General features: G+C 46.6%; 1 long non-coding RNA gene across 1 annotated transcript; it reads left to right on the top strand.

The window, feature by feature from the left end:
* Positions 1-414: 414 nt before the first annotated feature.
* On the top strand, positions 415-5,520 carry LOC308582130. Its single transcript, XR_014005504.1, has 3 exons — positions 415-1,367; positions 2,719-2,753; positions 4,302-5,520. It is a non-coding gene; the product is annotated as an uncharacterized lncRNA (long non-coding RNA).
* Positions 5,521-6,720: the final 1,200 nt, after the last annotated feature.

Here is a 6,720-nt window from a genome sequence, read left to right as displayed (position 1 = left end):
GTCCTAATCATATAGCATTTTTTGGCTCGGCTGTCTCTCTCTTGCGCGCACACACATACACAGAGAGAGAGAGTGAGCCATGCCGCAGCTTACAGCCGCCAGCCCTCAGATAGTTCTGTCAATGCAAGATGCACCAAAAATTACCTAACTGCCAAATTATTGGAGTACAGTGGTACCTCGGGTTACATACACTTCAGGTTACATACACTTCAGGTTACAGACTCCGCTAACCCAGAAATATTGCTTCAGGTTAAGAACTTTGCTTCAGGATGAGAACAGAAATTGTGCTCCGGCGGCACAGCAGCAGCAGGAGTCCCCATTAGCTAAAGTGGTGCTTCAGGTTAAGAACAGTTTCAGGTTATGTACGGACCTCCGGAACGAATTAAGTACTTAACCTGAGGTACCACTGTACTGCAATATATCCAAAACAATGGGAGAAATTGGAAGGATCTCAAAAGAGAAGATAGACAGGGACTGGAAGGTGTTTAAAGGATACTTGCAAAACCATATTGAAAAATCAGAACTCCTATTAGAGTAAACAAGTTCCGTTTTAAATACTGGAATACTAAATAGGATGGATAACAATGTGTAATAGAAAAAGAAGCATGAAATTAGGTTAAAGGTGTGTGGGAGAAAGTAACAGAAGTGGAAAGAAATTGCAATTGAGGAGATTGGAAGTCTAACACAAAGGTGGGGTGAGGGGTGGTGGATGGTGATGGGAAAAGGAATTATCTGTGGGATTGAGTGTAGGTATGTTTGAACATTTTTAAGGATTGTATGAAATGTATGTTTGTATATTCGCAATATGTGTGTATTAATGCTGAATTATTTTAACAATAAAAACTTTTCCCCAAAAAAAATACCTAACTGCGCTACGGAAGCCCCTTTGTTGCATGAAACAACACTAGGGCTGAACTGAAAGTGGGGTGCTTTCAGGAGCACATTTGGCAGAAGTGAAAAACTCAGCCGCTTTTGGTGATGTTGCGGGGTTTGCGGCAAAAGTGGCGTAAAAGTATTCACCCATGAAGCCACTTTCAAGTAAGGGCTGGGATCACCTATGTGACCAGGGCAGGAATCACTGCCCTCACTCTCAGTGACCTTCGCTTGCTCTCGGTGATGTCGTAGCACAGTCAAATGTGATAGGCTACATAGGATTGTGGTGTCATGTTCACTATAAGCTCTCTGATTGGTAGGGATCATACTGTGAATGAAAAAGAACCCCTATTTGAAGAGGGGGTGTGGGTAGGAATGCCATTGAAGCAGCAGCAGATATGAATAAGTACAAGGGGGAAATATGAATATCTGAAGAAGCTGATGGAAGAAAAGGGCAAACATTGAGGGGATGCAGAAACTCCCCAAGAGGAAAGGTCAGTGGCTTTAAAATTTCAGTGGTGCCTTGACAACATGCCCCACCCCTTCTGTTTTTTGTCAATGTTGTAGTAGCCCCATAGTGCCCTCTCAGCTTGGCATCCATTGTGGGCAAACCGGTCGTGCCCCTCTAAATCCACCTCTGGGAAAGGTTGCGAAATCCAGGGCTTTTTGGTTTAGAGAAAAGGCATGTGTGAGGTGAAATGAAAGAAGAGTACAAAAGTATGCATTTTATGGAGAGAGTGGTTGGGATGGGGAAGCCTCCCTCTCTCATACCACTGGAATTCGGGAACATCCAATACATCTGAACGTTGGAAGGTTCTGGGCAGACAAATGGAAGTAATTACTTATCCAGAGCATATTTCAACTATGGAGATCGCTCCCGCAAGCGGTAGAGATGGCCACCAACTCGGATGGCTTTAAAAGAGGATTTGATAACTTCATGTAGGATAAGGCTCTCGTTACTAGTCATGTGGACTACTAGTCATGGGACGTGTGCAGTGCTGTGGTCTAAACCACTGAGCCCCTTGGGCTTGCCGATCAGAAGGCCGGCGGTTCGAATCTCCACAACAGTGTGAACTCCCGTTGCTCTGTCCCAGCTCCTGTCAACCTAACAGTTCAAAAGCATACCAACATGAGTAGATAAATAGGTACCACTGTGGTGGGAAGGTAAACGGCGTTTCCATGTGCTCTGGTTTCCGTCACGGTGTCCCGTTGTGCCAGAAGCGGTTTAGTCATGCTGGCCACATGACCCGGAAAGCTGTCTGTGGACAAACGCCAGCTCCCTTGGCCTGAAAGGGAGATGAGTGCTGCAATCCCATAGTTGCTTTTGACTGGACTTAACCGTCCAGGGGTCCTTTACCTTTTTAGCTTTTACTAGTCATGATGGCTAAATCCAAGGCTTTTTTCCCAGCTGGAACTCACCCACCAGAACCCAGTTCCGGCACCTCTCAGGTGGCACTATTGCAATTCTAAGAGAACAAGGGAGGCTTCGTGGTGAGTTCCGGTACCTCTTTTTCAAGAAAAATAGCACTGCCTAAATTGTACCTCCACGGTCAGAGACAGTATGCTCCAGTCACAGCTGTAGAAAGTGCCCTTGTACTCCTGTATTGCTTGCAAGCTTCTGATTGGCCATTGTGAAAACAGGAATCTGGGCCAAACGAGTCACTTGACCCAATCCTGCAAGGATCTTCTTACATTCTTAGGCAGGAACAAAAAAGCACACATTTTACACCAGAAATGTCCACAGTGCAGCCCAGCATAATATGTCATCTGTTCTCTTATTGATTTAAAAGGCAGGTTTCTATTATGTTTGACTGGCCTGCGCATAACTGATGTTTCTCAAAACAGGATTCTCGTCAGGTCAAAAAGCCCATCATCTTCAAGTCTCCAGGGCCAGATGAACTGCATCCAAGAGTATTAAAAGAACTGGCAGATGTGATCTCAGAACCACTGGCAGTCATCTTCGAGAAATCCTGGAGAACAGGCGAAGTCCCGGCAGACTGGAGGAGGGCAAATGTTGTCCCTATTTTCAAAAAGGGGAAAAGAGAGGACCCAAATAATTATCGCCCAGTCAGTCTGACATCAATACCAGGGAAGATTCTGGAGCAGATCATTAAGCAAACAGTCTGTGAGCACCTAGAAAGGAATGCTGTGATCACCAATAGTCAGCATGGATTTCTGAAAAATAAGTCATGTCAGACTAACCTGATCTCATTTTTTGACAGAATTACAAGCCTGGTAGATGAAGGGAACTCAGTGGATATAGCCTACCTTGATTTCAGTAAGGCATTTGACAAGGTGCCCCATGATATTCTTGTAAAGAAGCTGGTAAAATGCGGTCTTGACTCTGCTACCACTCAGTGGATTAGTAACTGGCTGACTGACCGAACCCAAAGGGTGCTCATCAATGGTTCCTCTTCATCCTGGAGAAGAGTGACTAGTGGGGTGCCACAGGGTTCTGTCTTGGGCCCGGTCTTATTTAACATCTTTATCAACGACTTGGATGATGGACTCAAGGGCATCCTGATCAAATTTGCAGATGACACCAAACTGGGAGGGGTGGCTAACACCCCAGAGGACAGGATCACACTTCAAAACGACCTTGACAGATTAGAGAACTGGGCCAAAACAAACAAAATGAATTTTAACAGGGAGAAATGTAAAGTATTGCACTTGGGCAAAAAAAATGAGAGGCACAAATACAAGATGGGTGACACCTGGCTTGAGAGCAGTACATGTGAAAAGGATCTAGGAGTCTTGGTTGACCACAAACTTGACATGAGCCAACAGTGTGACGCGGCAGCTAAAAAAGCCAATGCAATTCTGGGCTGCATCAATAGGAGTATAGCATCTAGATCAAGGGAAGTAATAGTGCCACTGTATTCTGCTCTGGTCAGACCACACCTGGAGTACTGTGTCCAGTTCTGGGCACCACAATTCAAGAAGGACACTGACAAACTGGAACGTGTCCAGAGGAGGGCAACCAAAATGGTCAAAGGCCTGGAAACGATGCCTTATGAGGAACGGCTAAGGGAGCTGGGCATGTTTAGCCTGGAGAAGAGGAGGTTAAGGGGTGATATGATAGCCATGTTCAAATATATAAAAGGATGTCACATAGAGGAGGGAGAAAGGTTGTTTTCTGCTGCTCCAGAGAAGCGGACACGGAGCAATGGATCCAAACTACAAGAAAGAAGATTCCACCTAAACATTAGGAAGAACTTCCTGACAGTAAGAGCTGTTCGACAGTGGAATTTGCTGCCAAGGAGTGTGGTGGAGTCTCCTACTTTGGAGGTCTTTAAGCAGAGGCTTGACAACCATATGTCAGGAGTGCTCTGATGGTGTTTCCTGCTTGGCAGGGGGTTGGACTTGATGGCCCTTGTGGTCTCTTCCAACTCTATGATTCTATGATTCTATGATTCTATGATCTTGAGAGAGCCATTGGAGGTTATTAGACAAGCAAGCAGCCCCTTCATCATCTGATCCATTCAGGTCACAGCCCAATCAGGAGGCGTCACAGGTAACAGTGTGACTCTGGGAGCCAATGAGAATGGCTGTCTTTACTTTGGGCCACATACCTGAATAAGCAACTGCATGTGACCGTCTAGGGAAGAACTTTACGCAGGGACGCATTTTCACTGCACTGGTACAAAAGTGCTGATCTGGGACACAATGTTCTAATGCTCAGAGGAAGCAAGAGGGAAGCGTGGTAAAGTGGTTAGAGCCTGGGAGACAGGGATTCAAATTCCCACTCAGCCATGAAGTTCACCAGGAGACCTTGGGCCAGTCCCTTCATCTCAGCTAAATCTACCCCAGAGAGTTGTTGTGATGACAATATGGGGAGGAGGAGGTGCACGTCACCATGGAAGCTGCCTTATACAGAGTCAGACCATTGATCTATCCAGCTCTGTACCATCTACACTGAAGCCTCATCCATACTTTTGCTTGTCCCACCGCTTTTCCCCAGGGAAAACCCACTGAATTGGCGCAAATGTCAATTGGCCCCAATGGACCAGCTTCCGCTGCTTATTGCCTTGGTTTGCCATTGCATTTCTGTAATAATAAAAACAGCAACAGCAACAACAATTTTATTATCTATATGCCGCCCATCTAACTGGGTTTCCCCAGCCACTCTGGGCGGCTCCCAACAAAATATTAAAAACATAGTAAAACATCAACCATTAAATACATCCCTGAACAGGGCTGCCTTCAGATGTCTTCCAAAAGTCGAATAGTTGTTTCTCTGTTTGACATCTGACAGGAGAGCGTTTCACAGGGCGGGTGCCACTACCGAGAAGGCCCTCTGCCTGGTTCCCTGCAGCTTCACGTCTCATAGTGAGGGAACCACCAGAAGGCCCTTGGAGCTGGACCTCAGTGTCTGGGCTGACATGAAGAACTGCATGCAGCAGCCCTGACGTTCTCACCGCTTTCCTCAGGTCATGGAGGGAGATGGCAGGAGATCAACAGGAGCCCTGCCAAGGACTGCGGGGTTTGGCGAGAGGTTCGGAATCTTCCAAGGCAAACAGAAAACCACTTGGAACAGTGCCTAAAAAGCATGGGACAAGCAAAAGAAAAAAGGAAAGGAAAAACCCTGCTCAAACCCGTGCTTTCTAGGCACAGGATAAGCAGAAGTGTGGATGAGCTCTGCGTAGCAGCAGATCTCCAGGGCTTCAGTCGCAGGGGATGGTGCCAGCCCTACCAGGAGGTGGTAGAGACTGGATATTGAACGTGCAGCCCTCTGCAAACAAAGCAGATAATCTGACATTAGGCAAGTGTGGTGTAGTGGTTAAGAGCAGTGTGGTGTAGAGAGCCAGTGTGGTGTAGTGGTTAAGAGCAGTGGACTCGTAATCTGGTGAACCGGGTTCGATTCCCCGCTCCTCCACATGCAGCTGCTGGGTGACCTTGGGCTAGTCACACTTCTTTGAAGTCTCTCAGCCCCACTCACCTCACACAGTGTTTGTTGTGGGGGAGGAGGGGAAAGGAGATTGTTAGCCGCTTTGAGACTCCTTAGGGTAGTGATAAAGCAGGATATCAAATCCAAACTCTCTTTCAAGGATGCTTCCTCTTTGCAGCAAAACAAAGAATGGCTTTCTAATGAAGAGATATGCAGAAGGTTCTGCTGAAGTCCAATTAAATAGCAAAGGCAGGTGGGCAAGGGAAGGCACCCCAGGCTCGAATGCTCGATTGCCAGAAAGCCAATGTTCATAATAATCCGGGTCAGTGTATAATAATCCAGATGCAATCATCATCATTGTTCTGCCAGGATGCTGAGGTCCAGCACCAAGGGCCTTCTGGCAGTTCCCTTGCTGAGAGAAGCAAAGCAACAGGGAACCAGGCAGAGGGCCTTCTTGGTAGTGGCACCCACCCTATGGAACACCCTCCCACCAGATGTCAAAGAGATAAATAACTACCTGACATTTAGAAGACATCTGAAGGCAGCCCTGTTCAGGGAAGCTTTTAAAGTGTGACATTTTAATGTATTTTTAATCTTTGTTGGAAGCCACCCGGAGTGGCTGGGGAAACCCAGCTAGATGGGTGGGGTACAAGTAATAAATTATTATTATTGTTATTATTTTATATCCCGCCCATCTGGCTGGGTTTCCCAAGCCACTCTGGGCGGCTCCCAACAGAACATTAAAAACACAGTAAAAGATCAAACATTAAGAACTTCCCTAAACAGGGCTGCCTTCCAGATGTCTTCTAAAAGTCAGGTAGTTGTTTATTTCCTTGACATTTGATGGGAGGGTGTTCCACAGAGCAGGCACCACTACTGAGAAGGCCCTCTGCCTGGTTCCTTGTAACCTCACTTCTTGCAGTGAGGGAACTGCCAGAAGGCCCTCAGAGCTGGACCTC

This window comes from Podarcis bocagei, assembly GCF_964188305.1.
Source record: "Podarcis bocagei genome assembly, chromosome: 1".
NCBI lineage: Eukaryota > Metazoa > Chordata > Lepidosauria > Squamata > Lacertidae > Podarcis > Podarcis bocagei.
This window is presented reverse-complemented; position numbering and strand designations above follow the sequence as displayed.